Below are 14078 nucleotides of genomic sequence, written 5' to 3'. Positions count from 1 at the left end.
GCGCTGCAGTTCAGCTTCTTAATAACTGGGTCATCTTGGGTGCGTTGTGTAACTTCTCACGTCTCTGTTTCCACATCCGTGAATTGGAGGTGCTCACGGGCCCTGCCTCGTGGGGCTTTGTGAGGATGCCGTGAGGTGGTGCAGGTGTGCACTGAGCGCCAGGCTCAGCAGGTACAAATCTGGACTCGCGGCTTGATGACCAGGTCCAGCTGTGCTCCTGGCGCACATGTGGGCCCGCGACTCGACCTTGCTGCACCTCAGTTTCCTCGTCTGTAAATGAGGCTAATGATAGTATATGCCTCACAGTTTGTTTGGAGAATGAACTGATTTTATTTATAAGGGCGTAGCCCACGGACCGATCCTCAGGACTGGCTGTGTAAATGGTGGATGGTGCTGTCCTGGCATTCTTGAGGTCTCCTTGAGGGGTGGGGTGTCCAGGGATGGAGACTGAGCTACGAGCGGGGAGCGACTGGGAAGATATTTGATGACAATAAGGAGAGGATGTGGAGGGCACCACAGCTGCGGGCAAGAGGCTCTGGGGACAAAGCGTTTTTGTATGAAAATAGGAGGGTCGGCTTCACCCTTAGAGGGACCTGTCAGGCCCTCGGTATTGGAGAAGCTTTTTTATCCTCCCACTCAGGATTAAAAATTTTTTTAATCAAAATTAATTCAAAGATTTCCAGGAAGGAAATGAACACCATGCTGACTCCAGCTGTAGAGGGGTGAAGATGTACTCATTATTAATCACTGCAAGATGATTCATGGGAACAGAAGGACATACCGTTATACCCCAATTGACAATTTTCATGCAGCAAAGATAAAAATGTGGGTCAGTGGGGGAGGGTTGGGAAGGAATGAAGTGAGGAGAAAACACTCACAAAAAATAAGTAGGACAGACATTTAGTAACTAAAGTGTGAAAGAGATTATTACGCTCCCAATGGACACGTGGGCTAAGGACAGAGTGCACTTTATGCAACAGGAAATATGAAGAGTAAAGTATTCCAAAAGGGTCCACCATTCCCCCTCTCCATCATGTCCCCGGGAAACATACAGTGTAACTGGGAGCTGTGACCTCTGGCAGGTGTCATGTAGCCCCAGAGGCCAGAGGTGAGAAGCCCCCGGGGCCCAGGCAGGAGGGGGACTGGGGCCCTGGTTGCCAAGCTGGAGGCGGAAAGGCCAGAAAGCTCCCTCCATGGTTCAGCCCAGGACACTCTCCCCCTTGAGGGCCAGACCCCTGAGGGGCCTTGGAGAACCTGGACAAGAAAACCAGGGGTGGTAACTTGGAGGCATCTACGTTCAGATGCTTCCTCGAAGTGCTGGCCCTGCTTACATAAATCACAGAACCCTTCCTCCCTTGCTGGAGGGGAAGCTTTGGATGTCCATCTTTTCTAGAACCCTGTGGTCTTTACAGCCTTCATGGTGAAGGGCCCCTCTGATGCTGCGGAATTTCGGCGTCTGCCTTGGAGTCCACCTCATCTGACTCCTGCACCCTCGGGGGACTCCAGCTCGCATTAGGGCCACAAGCAGCAACAGGGAGGACAATTGTGGGGAGTCGGGAGCTCTGAAAAAATGGCCAGAGTCATGACAGGAACCGAAGGGAAAGCCCACACCCAGATATCTGAGCATCCAGAACTTTCTGCCTTAACCTTGCACTACATTTCTAGTGAGAGCCGGAAGGGGCGTGTGGGAGGGGAATGGGTGAATCCTAAAGGGTTGCTGTGCCCTAGTAGGTTCTACTTGCTAGTAAGCGTCTTGACCTTGATGCTGTCAGCTACCCACGTGCCCACTTTCAGGGAGGCTGGATGCTGTCGGTCTCTGTGGGTGCTATTAGGGTTCAGCTGATTTGCCAACAACTAGGGGGCCTGGTGGGGTGGTCCTCAGGGACTTGGTTCAGACTCCCCAGAAAGGGTCTCATTTGTGCTCCAGTGGACTGAGTTAGGCAGGCTAAATGCATAGGTTGAGCTTAGGGACAGATCTGTGGCAGAGCCTGGAGGGGTGGCGCTGAGGGTGCCTCCCTGCCTTTCCGTCCTCAGTTTCTCCTGCCCTCCCCTCTCTGTCCAGGCTGCCTCATGTCTGGGACCCCGTCCCCTTCTATCAGGAAGGTTTCACTCTCCACGTTGCTGCTTTCTTTTTCTCCTAAGAGACCCTTGAGGCAGACATAACATCAATGGGGGCCGAGGGGTCTCAGCATCATGAAGTACCCGACACTTGCTGGTGCTCTGACCCCTGCTGTCATGCTGACTCCTAAAAGCAGTGTTCTCAGGCAGGTCCTGCTGTCTGTCTTGACCACCACTGCCTGGTAAGGAGTTTGTTGACTGAATGAATGTCTGACCCCCAATTTACAGAAGTTAGGCAACGAGCCAAATTTACAAAGCGGCTGCATGGGGAGTGGTTACTGAGCCCGGCCCGCCTGAGGCTCTCACTGGAATCAGGCTACCTCTGATGACAATGACCCTTCCCTCAAACCACCCGACACCCCCTTCCCTTCCTGATTCCTTCCTGTTACTGCTGTCGCCCTCACCCCACGCTGACCCTGCCACCCGAGTGGGTCTGTCCTGTGTACAGTTCTTGAACTGCCCCAGCCCGCGGTAGCTGGTCCTGATTTGGCTGGGTGTGAGAAGAAAAGCTCTGGACTAGGTCAGAGCATTCTGTTTTATTGGACAGCTTCCTGTATGACATTCTGATACAGTGCATACGTTCCCTGGGGCCCCTGAGCACCCCTGCCCCTGCTGCTGTCTGGCCGGCCCTCCAGCCCTTCGACTCTGCAGAGAAACCCCCGGATCCCCCCAAACGCCACGCTCCTCCCTCCTCGTGACTGCCCTTTGGCTGTTCTCTGTGCTTCTAGAATCTTCCTCCCCCACCTTGTCCCTCGTCCCTGTTCCCTGAGTAGCTCCCCTGGGCGGGGTTGGGAGGCATCTTACATGGCTCTGACCCAGCACTTACAGCCTGCAATGCACACCTCCCCCCCACCGCCTCCCTCCCCCACAGCGGTGGGCAACTCTGGATGGAGCTGGATGGAGAAGCCGGAGCCATGGGTCGGCCCTGGGCAAGTCCCTGCCTGGTCCACCCCTAACGAGCCAGCGCACTCTGAGTGTCCCTGAACCACACGTTCCCCTGCCAGGGGTCCGCTCCCTTGATGAGGGTCGTTAGCAAAGTCTTCAAGAAAGGGAGGTGGAAGATGACTTGTGTTTGCATTAAAAGGGAGAAAATAAGGACCCACATATATGTACATGCTTGTATAGAAACTGTGAAAGAAGCTGTAATCAGCGGCACCCTGAGGGTAGGTGGGTGCTGGCTTTGGGGACAATGCTGGGGCACAGACATTTTACTGTATGTTTACATGTGTATTTGAATCACGTGTATGCATTCCTAATTTAAAATAAAAAGCAACAGTAATAAAACACAGAAATATTCATAAAAAAAAAGAAGATAGCCAGAACGGGAGGTGGGTAAGGCTCCCTTTGAGGAGGGCCTGAGCAGTGAGTCCTTCTCTGTGGGCCCCTCAAGGCTGACCCCTTCCCAGAGCTCCCACGCTGCAGGCCCTGGACACCTGCCCATCTCCTCCCTGCTGTTTTCCCCACGGGCTCCTGGCCTCCTGCAGCTTTACCCGGGGTCCCCTGGCCCGGCCGCCTCACCTCGGCTTAGATTGGGCCAGGGGCCTGGGGTGGCCTCGCTTGGGGAAGGACTGCCCAGTGCCCCGCCTCGAGCCCAGGCCGGCTTGGGTTCCATGGCCCGGGGCAGTGAGTGAACTTGGTTTTACCCATAGCACAAGCACGAGTGTGATTGGATCGGAGATGGTGAGAACTTAAAGGGTTCTGTCAAGCTCTTCACGGAATGATGTGGATCCCGTGCCCTGGAGGGCCAGGTGACTTGCCCACAGTCACACACAAGCTATGGTTTATACAGAGACGGAGTTTGCTGGGATAAATCACCCCGACCCACTTTGGAGAGTTTCTATTCCTGTAGATGCCGGAAAGCCCCAGCCTGCCAGGCCTGTAGAAACAGCCTGGGCCTCAGTCTTTCGTGGGATCTCCTAGTCCCTCCTGGACAGGGAGCTGAATCTGCCGGGCTGCGTTTCAGCCCAGACTTTTCTGAATGTCTGGAATCTGCACGGGTTCCTTGCTGAGAGCCACCTGGGGCCCATGGGCGAGTCTTGGCTCTTCCTGCCCTGGAGATGGGCCGCCCCGGGGAAATCTCTGCTCACAGGGCCCTTTGGAGTGATGCAGCCCAAGGCTGACCCAAATCCCTGTAGAGTCCAGGAGCAGAGAAGCTAGGGCCAAGGAGCAACGTCATGGGCATGCCCTGCTGACCGTCCTTGAAGACACGCAGGCAGGGGCTGAGGTCTCCTAGGCTGGACCTTCCCAACCCACAAGTCCTGAAATATGAAGGTGTCCAGCACCACCTTTTTTTCTGTGGGCAGTAGTTCTGAATCCTAAACCCCAGAAGCGCTGGAAGCCGTGACAGCCCTTTTCAGATGCTGGCTGTCCCTGTGTGACGCCAAGCTCAGAATGTCTGCTGTGTGAGATGGTCCCTCCTCTTCCAAAGGCTTCTCACGCCTCGGCTCAGGCAGTGCCTCTTGACATTTTTTGGGGAAGCTGAGTGAATGTGCAGACCCTCTGAGAGGCCACAAGAGCCTAGAGCCTCTTCCTGGCAACATGCCCGCCACCGCAGGCCGCATTCTAGCTGCACTTAGAGAGGAGGGACCCCCACGGAGCCCCTCTCCTGACCCGAGAGAAGAAGCCCCTTGGCCAGGCAAGGCTTCTGTGGAGCTGCCTGAAGAGCATCTGGTCCCACCCCCTCATTTCACAGATGAGGAAGCTGAGCCCCAGAGAGGGAAGTGACTCTCGCCAGAGCAGGCTGGTGACCAAGCTGGGAGGAGAAATGACATCTCACAACTCGCTCAGCTGCACTGGACCCCCTACAGGTAATAGCCCCCGGGCCGCTCAGAAAACCCAACACACAGAACCACACACTGACCTTGCTCTCTGGGACTGCGGGCGACTTTCCTGAGGTCAACCGGGCCTTCGGGTCCTGGGCTCTGTCCACACCTGCCCCGATTCGACGGGACTTCCCAGACGGCAGGGGCAGTGGCAGCCCCTGGCAGCCTCCGTGACAGCGGCAGCAGCAGCGGAGGGCTGGTTTGTCCCTGATTGCAGGTGACATTTTCTACGAACCCTCAACTTCCTCCTGATTTGACTCAGGGCTGCAGCGTCTTGCCTGAGTGGGGAAACCTCGCTGTAGGCAGTGCAGGAGCCTTCCCCTTGGGAGCTTGGCTTGCGCGCCACCACCCTCCACTGGCCTGGCTGCCTGCTGCCCCGGAATCTGGCCAGGAAAACACAAAGAGCCCAAGATTACAAACTCCAGGAATCACCCTGCAGCCCCTGAGCGAGGTGCTCACGGCAGGCTAGAGCCATGCTTGGGAGTCTAGGCCAGCCACTTGCCAGCTGTGTAACTTCCCTGGCCTCAGTGTACCTCTCTGGGGAATGGGAGCATTAATAGTTTTTTCCTCATGGGGCTCTGGAGAGCAGTAAGTGATGGAAGTGCTTGTCCCCCCTCCCCACCCCAGTAAGCACCCAGCAAGCTTTGGATACCGTTATGTCTTAGAACTAGATTATTCTCGAACCCTCAGAGAGGCTGGGAGGGAAGATACAGCAGCATGGAGAACCCTGAGGAGTCTAGATCTTTCTTAAGAGTGGAGGTGGAGAACGGGAAGCCAGGAAATGTCTGCAGGACTGGCCTGGGCTGAGCTTTGCGCTCCCGGGGCGGTGGAGCTGGGGCAGAGATGTGCACAGTGCAGCCCAGGGCTCCATGGAAGGCTTGGTGCCCTCAGGTCTGGCCGGCTGTCTCAGCTCCACAGGGAACGCCTGTCACCCTGGAGCTGCCTCAGACCAGGTCGTTAATTCAGTCCCTCTTTCATTTAATAAGTCCTTTTTGACGGACTGTTATATCACCTTCCTGAGGTGGTATAAGGGCACAGGAGGCATGGTCCTTGTCCCGGAGTTGCTTGAGGACGGCAGGACACTCACCCCAACGGCACACAGATGCTGTTAACAGCCCCACCCGGCCACAGCAGGGAAATCATATCAGATGATGCGGTGGATCAGGGAAGTGGATTGGAGGAAGGGATGGGGTTTTTAGGAGGCGAGGTGAGTCTGAGGGTATCAGACTCTGTTGGGTGGTGCCAGGCACTGAAAGGAGTGAGGAAGGGGGTGCTGGGGGTTCCTGGATATACCGGGTGCCCTTGCTGATGATGACGGTGAGGATGGAGTGAGGGAAAGATGGAGAGATGCAGAATGTGAGTTCCAGTGAGGCCCCTCACTACCTGTTTGATCTTGGGTAGACTCTTTAACTTCTGTGAGCCTCACTGTCTTCATCTGTAAAGTGGGCATAATTATAACAGCATCCCAGGAATGTACCAAGTTCTCTCCTTAGAGCACTTAGCACAGAGGGGCCACATCTCAAGCCCCTGGGCTGGCCCCTGCACTCCCCCAGCCTCAGTTCACCCTCACCAAGCTCAGGGTACAGCTACAGCAAAATTCTGGACTCCCAGAGGTTCTGTCTATGTGCTCCATCCCCCCGTGTTCTGTTCTTTCTTAATCGTGCCCCAGAAGCCCAGCTCACACTGTGGTACTAGTAACAGATAACTGCATCCAAGTAAACGTTTATATTCTAACTGTGGCATTCACCACCGCTCCCTCAGAGGAGATTGGGATTTCAGGCAAGGAACTTGGTCCTGGGGAATGTTCCTCTTCAAACGACGTCCCTCAGGCTGTACCAACTCCGCTCAGCCACAGGCTGGCACTCCCATCTCTGAGTTGGCTCACACCACAGTGCTCCCTGAGGATGAGGGATTCGGCAGCACAAGAGAAGCATCTTCTTAGCCTGCAAACCACCTAAGGTTGCATTTTTCCCGTTGCTGGTGTTTTCTGGAAAATCCAGGACTTTCCAGGAAGGAAGGCTGGCTTGGTCTGAGCCACAGCTGCGTTTAGATGCCCCCGCTGTACACACACAGGATCAGGGCTGCCCCAACTGGGATGCTGGGTCCTTGAAGATGTGGGCAGACTGGGACCTGACAGCTGCAGGAATCACAGCACAGAACGGGGCCGAGTTGGCAGTAAGAGAGCCCCTTGGTGAGGCCACGGGCTCCAGGACCCCAGGGCTGGGCAGTGCTGTTTGGATGAGAGAACCCAGACAGAGGCCCCCAGCCAGAGAGAGGCAGGAGCAGAACAGTGGCCTCTGGACTCCCAGCCCAGTCCTTTATCCTGTACGAGATGTTTTCTCTCCTCTTCACTAAACATTAGAAAACGATACATTGATAGAATATTCTATTTCAGGGTTTAAAAAGAAAACCTCTTATATATGTGAATTTTCTTGACAACATTCTGAATAAACAGATATTCTGCCTTTGCTTGCATACCTCTGGGGACAGAGAGCTCATTACATGGCCGTTTGGTCTGCTCTCCTACTTCTGGTAGCAAGATAGATCTGCTTTTTACAGCACCTGGAAACCGTTCCTTTTGTGGCCCTGTGGAGTCATACAGTGGAGCTTGTCTTGAGCCATGGGGATGCTGATATGTCTATTGTTTTATAGATTATGAACAACCCCAGTCCTTCCTTTATGTTCCCAGTCCCTCCGCACGCAGCCCCTGCAGACAGACAGCCTCTCGTGCCTGCGTGATCAGAGCAGTGCAAGGGCCACTTGTCACAGGTCCGCCATGCTCCTCTTCTAGATTTTCTGAGTGTAGCCGGGGTTCCCCTCGTTTCTCACTGTCTTCCTGTTTACGAGACTACTTAGGAATTATTTTCCTTTCAGCGGTGACTGCATCTGTGTTTTATATATAAATATTTGTTCCTTTCCAATATTTCAGTAATGTACTTCTGATTTTATGTTTGACACATTGCTTAAGAGACTGCTTAAGAGAATGCATAAAAATGCTTATTATATATGGTTACCATCACGGTGCTGCAGCAAATAGCTGTGTTTTCTTATTTGCTGCAGCAAATGGATCTGAGAACAGAAGAGTGGAATTGCCATTGCCTTGGGGTCCTTGGCTGGGCCCAGGAATGGGATGAATTTGTTGAAAGACACTTGTCCTCTCCCCAGGAGAGTGTATTCCCTTGATTTATGACTTAGTCCTCACCAATCTGCTAGTTCTGCCTTATTCATTGGGCTCTAAACAGCTCTGTCTACTTGATCTATGATATTCTAAGAGGGGAGCATTAAGGTCTCTACGTACAATTATATTTCTATTTCTACTTTGTTTTGCATTTCTGCTTGTTCCCATCATGGACTTCTTTGCTATGCTCATTGGAACATAAATTTTATGTATTAATTGTTTATTATAACATTTATCTTGTGGGGTTTCTGTGTTACTCTCTCAGTTGTTTTACTAAAAAAAATTACTTTGTCATATTTCCTTCTTTCCTAGTGTTCTGTGTGCCTGCTAATCCATAGATGATCTTATCATTTTACTCTATCTATGCCTTTTTGTTTTTTTGTGTGTTTCTTATTGGCACAAGATGATAGAGATTTAATATTTTATCGGCTTCCCCCTTTGATAAGAAGTATTATAGTTAATATAATTGTTAGGGAATATTATAATTTTTATTATAATTGCTACATTTGTCTAAACCTCCATGGGGTTGCCCGTCTGCTTTCTATATTGAGACATTGCAGTTTTTTTTTCACTTTCAGTGTCTACTGTGAATTTTCTCTTCTTTGTCCCTTTAAAATAGACAATTTAACCTAAATACCCACGTTAGAAAAGAGTTAAATTTTAATGTCTACATTTGTTTCTATTAATAGCTCTCTGAACTTTGGGAGAACTGTATTTAAACGTCTTCCCTCCCCTTCACCCACTCTCTGGCACTCAATGTTCATCTGGCATATTGAGCCTCTTTCATATTCTTCTTTCCTCCTTATGCACAGTTTTGATGATGTGATGGCTGACCTGCGGACAGAGGAAACTTTGCTTTTTATCGGGTATCGGGTTCTTGTGGCTGTTCTCCGGTCGCTTAGGTGGCACTTGCTTCTTCACCTGTCCAATTCTCTGTCACTCCATGCTTTGTTCCCAAGTCCCTCTGACACTCCAGGTTGAAATCTTTGACCTGGCAAGATTTATGCCTCATCAGCTGAGCATCTGTTAGTTCAGTGCATTCCTTTAAATTCTGCGTAAACTTCCCTTCCGCTCCCACCTTGCCTCAAGCACACACCCAGATGTTGCTTCTTTTAAGGGAAAGTCAAAAGCTGTTCTTATTTTTCTTCTTTTCCCCCAGCATTTAATACATTAAACAATTTTTAAATTGTTTTCATATTATTATTAGAAAAATACACACACACACAAAAGAGTGAGATAAAGATAAAAGATTTAAAAATCACCCCCCATCTAACTGTTAGAACGCAACCAATGTTTGGCATTTGGAAACTGTTTCTAGGTATTTTTCCCTATGCATGGGTTTTTTAAATCATATTTGAAATCATTCTGCATGTATAATTCTGTTGTTTGTGGGTTTCTTATTTAATGTAGTCAGTATAAAGATAACATAGGCAGACAAAAATTTTCCATTGAGTAGATTTACCGTAGCGAAATTAAGCTCTTGTTGACATTTAAATGCGTGTGCGTATTTTTTGCTATCAGAAAAAAATATTAGAGTGAACATATTTCTGTACACATTTTTTCCTTCTTTTGCATAATTTACTTAAGGTAAATTTTTAGAAAGACTAATAAGGTTTCTAGGGCTTGTAATATAAGTTATCAACGTCCCAAAGTTGGGTACTTATGTGTATGCTCACCAGCATATTGGTGACTGTTTTACGGAACCCTTGCCAGCTTCTTTGATTATATAAGCAAAAATTTTATTTCTTCGAAAATCTTATGGGAATTATTTGTGTCCTTTGCCTGTTTATCTATTGTGGGTCTTGATATTACACATTTTTTAATATTCTTCATAGAGAAGGAACATCATTTATCTAACCAATTTGTTGTACTTCCTTTCCTCCAGTATATTATTTGATGTTAAACTTTTTTAACAAAAAGAAATTTTCTAATTTTGTGCAGTCAAACCTGTCCTGTCTGTTTTCTGATTCTTTTGCTTTTCAGCCATTCTAAGTTGACAAAGGGCTTTTCTTTCCCTCCACTGGCTTTTATAAATTGACCACTAATCTTTCATCTAGTTTTTCTATGGTTTGATTTTTTTGAAATTTAATTTATTAATGAATTCGGAATTTCTTTTGCTACTTGGTGTGAGATGAGGATCTAAAAGTTGGTTTTTACCCCTGAATTGTTCATTGATAGTCTCAGCATCATTTATTGACTAAGATGTCCACTTGCATTATTGATTCAGGGGAATACCTCATTTCTTCTTCTGGGTTCTGTTAATTGTCTAGCACATTATTTGGAACTTCTGGGTGTTGGCAAGTGTCCAATTTCAACAAGAATGCCTCTTTTTTTTTTTTTAACCATTAAATGTAAAGTTGGATATTAAAGTGAACAGGTTACTCTTTATCAGGTGTAAGAAGTATCCTTCTATTCCTTCATTTAAATGACTTTTGTGGAAAAACTATCACACAATGAGATGGCTTTTTGTTTTTTGCCGTGATGACGTAACGCACAGTATCAACAAATTTCCTGACATTGAAAAGGCCTTACATTTCTATGGTAAATCTGACTTGGTAAAACGATGATTTATAATTTTAATATACTGAGTTCTATCTGGTAATATTTTAACTCAGATGTTTGCATCTATATTCATACATGCATTTGAGCAATTATTTTTCTCTTTTGTGCTACATTTGTCAAGTTTTGGTATTTGGGTAAATTAGTTTCATAACAGAAATTCATTATTATTATCTTATGTTCTGAAATTGTTTACAGAGTATGAGAATCATCTCGACCTTGAAATTTAAAATATGGTAGAGCCAAAAAAAATTATACTAGAAACTGTTTATTCTTTGATAACATTCTCAGTTTCATTTATGGTTGTTGGTCTAATCAATACTACTTGTGTTAACTCCTATTAATTGTAGTAAATTATGTTTTGCCCCTAAATTTTCAACTACTTCAAGGTTTTTTTGTTTTGTTTTGTTTTTTTACTTCAAGGTTTTTAAATGGATTAGCACACAAGTAATAAGGTCATTTCTTCTCATTTTTTCTCTCTCCTCTATCTAAGCTTACACTGCCTTCTTATTTCTAGTTAGGATTGAATCATTTTTCTCGATCACAGTTATTAGAAGTATTTGTATTGTTTAGTTTACTCTTTACCCCCTCCCCCTGCCAAAGAACCAGCTTTTAAATTTATTGATTCTGGTATTTTCCTCCTTTCTAATTCATTTATTTCTGCTTTTATCTTTATAAAAATTTTCCTTACTTCTCTATTACTTTTTTGTTCTTTTTTTTCCTAAATGCTCAAGTTGACTGTTTCATTCATTTATTTAGTTTCTTTTTTTTAAAAAAAAGTATTCAAGCTGTTAGGGTTATGTGTTTATCTCTGAGAATAGTTCTGGCTGCATCTGTGAATTTTTTTTTTAAAACAACCAATCCAGGGCTTCCCTGGTGGTGCAGTGGTTAAGAATCCGCCTGCCAATGCAGGGAACACGGGTTCGAGCCCTGGTCCAGGAAGATCCCACATGCCACGGAGCAACTAAGCCCGGGCACCACAACTACTGAGCCTGTGCTCTAGAGCCCGCAAGCCACAACTACTGAGCCCGTGTGCCAAAACTACTGAAGCTTGTGCGCCTAGAGCCCGTGCTCCGCAACAAGAGAAGCCACTGCAATGAGAAGCCCATGCACCGCAACGAAGAGCAGCCCCTGCTCACCACAACTAGGGAAAGCCCACGCACAGCAACGAAGACCCAACACAGCCAAAAATAAATAAATAAATAAATAAATAAATAAACAAACAAACAAACCAATTCAGAAACTTCTTGTCATTCTTGATTATGTCCCATACATTTTGTTTTATAGTCCTGACTTTGCTTTTTTTAAAAAGCCAATTTTTTTATTTCCTAGGTTTCTGTGTATTGTGGTCAGAGTACATAGCCCACATAATATGTTTTTCTTTTTTTTTTAAAGTTTTTTTTGATGTGGACCATTTTTAAAGTCTTTATTGAATTTGTTACAATATTGCTTCTGTTTTATGTTTTGGTTTTTTGGCCGCTGGGCATGTGGGATCTTAGCTCCCTGACCAGGGATTGAACCTGCACCCTCTGCATTGGAAAGTGAAGTCTTAACCACTGGACCACCAGGGAAGTCCCCAATTTCTGCTTTTCTTTTAATGGAAGGTTTTGTTTTTGCTAGGCAGGTAATTCATCTTGACAACTGTTTCTTGGATACTTGAGAAAAATGTGGATTGCCTATTTATTTAAAATCAAATCTAAGAGCTATTAATTAAATTATATTCATTATACTGTTTATATAATTATATATCCTAATTTACATTTTGCCAACTCGATCTGTTCAAATCTATAGTATATTAAAATCTGACACTACCATATCTTTGCCAATGGCTCTTGAATTTTAACAATCGTACTTTATGTACTTTTATACAACAACCTTCAGTGCATAAGATTACTATATTTGCCTTTACGATCTTTCTTTCATTAATATAAAATAAACTTTTTAATCCTGATATGTAGTTTTATTGTTAATTCTACAGTGCTAGGTATGAATATTGCCACTCTGACTTTCCTTTTGTTTATATTTGTCCTCTATCTCATCGTGGGACTTTTACTTTGAATATTTCTCTGTCATTAAGTAAGTGTGTCCTTTATAAGCAACAAAGAGTCGAATTTTATTTTGTAATTGAACTGAAAATGTTGGTTAATTTAAAAATTTTGAAATTTTCATATTTATTGCTGTGATTTCTATGCTTAGGTACTTTTTCCCATTCTATTTACTTCCTTGCTATTTTGTCTGATTTCTTTGTTTCTTTTTATCTTTTTTAGTGATTTTGAGGATAAGCATCCTGTTTGTAATAGTCAGTGGTTACTTCAAGGTTTAAAAAAATCGTATGCTTTCTGTAAATTTCATGTTAAAAAAAAAACTGAACAATGACTTTTTTTTATAAATTGTCTTCTTCATTTTTTAAAAATAAATTTATTTATTTATTTTTGGCTGCTTTGGGTCTTCGTTGCTGCGTGCACGCTTTCTCTTGTCGTGGCGAGCAGGGGTTACTCCTTGCTGCGGTGCACGAGCCTCTCATTGTGGCGGCTTCTCTCGTTGCGGAGCCCGGGCTCTACGCATGCGGGCTCAGTAGTTGTGGCATGCAGGCTCAGTAGCTGTGGCTCACGGGCTTCGTTGCTCTGCGGCATGTGGGATCTTCCCCGCCCAGGGCTCGAACCCGCGTCCCCTGCATTGGCAGGCGGATTCCTAACCACTGCACCACCAGGGAAGCCCCAGAACAATGACTTTTAATTTCCTTTTATGGAGTGTTTGCCCCGCCTGTGTTCCAGTACTCTCCACCACCCCGGCCTCCTTCAACTCAAGAACATCTTCCTTCTTTGTTAATTTATCTGAGGTATTACAGCTTGCCTTGTTTTAAAGACATGGATGATCTCTTTTACTGTTTTTTCTTTTAAATCTGTAACTATATTCATCATAGCTTCGTTCTCTTTCCAGTTTCCTGCTTTTAATGCTCAGCTCCAAGCTTTCCCGCCTAGATGTTTGCATCCTTTGTGGTTAGATCTCTTGGAGATCTAAAGTTCTGCCTCTTGGAGGCAGTTTTTTCCTGGAAGCCACACATACCTGAGTGTGGCTTTCTATGATCTTCACACCTGAACAGCCACCCAACTGGGCATGAAATTCTTGTGCTCAAATTTTCTCCCTCAAAACTTTTCTGGTGTTAATTATTTTTTCAGAGAGGTTTCCAGGAGACTTGGTTGGTTTGTTCACAGATGTTTGTAAGGTTCTATATTAATGACATTTAAAGGTGTAAGTGGGACATCTGGGAGTGGTTTTCTTTCCAAAAATTTTGCATGAAACGTGGCTCCTCTAATCCAAGTTCTCATCGTCTCTGTTGTTCAGTGCAGCCCCACCTCTCAGACACCAGCTGCTGGTGGGTAACAAAGGTCCTCTCAGGC

This window comes from Balaenoptera musculus, chromosome 7 (genome assembly GCF_009873245.2).
Source record: "Balaenoptera musculus isolate JJ_BM4_2016_0621 chromosome 7, mBalMus1.pri.v3, whole genome shotgun sequence".
Classification (NCBI taxonomy): domain Eukaryota; kingdom Metazoa; phylum Chordata; class Mammalia; order Artiodactyla; family Balaenopteridae; genus Balaenoptera; species Balaenoptera musculus.
The sequence above is the reverse complement of the archived record's forward strand: the minus strand, read 5'-3'. Positions refer to the sequence as shown.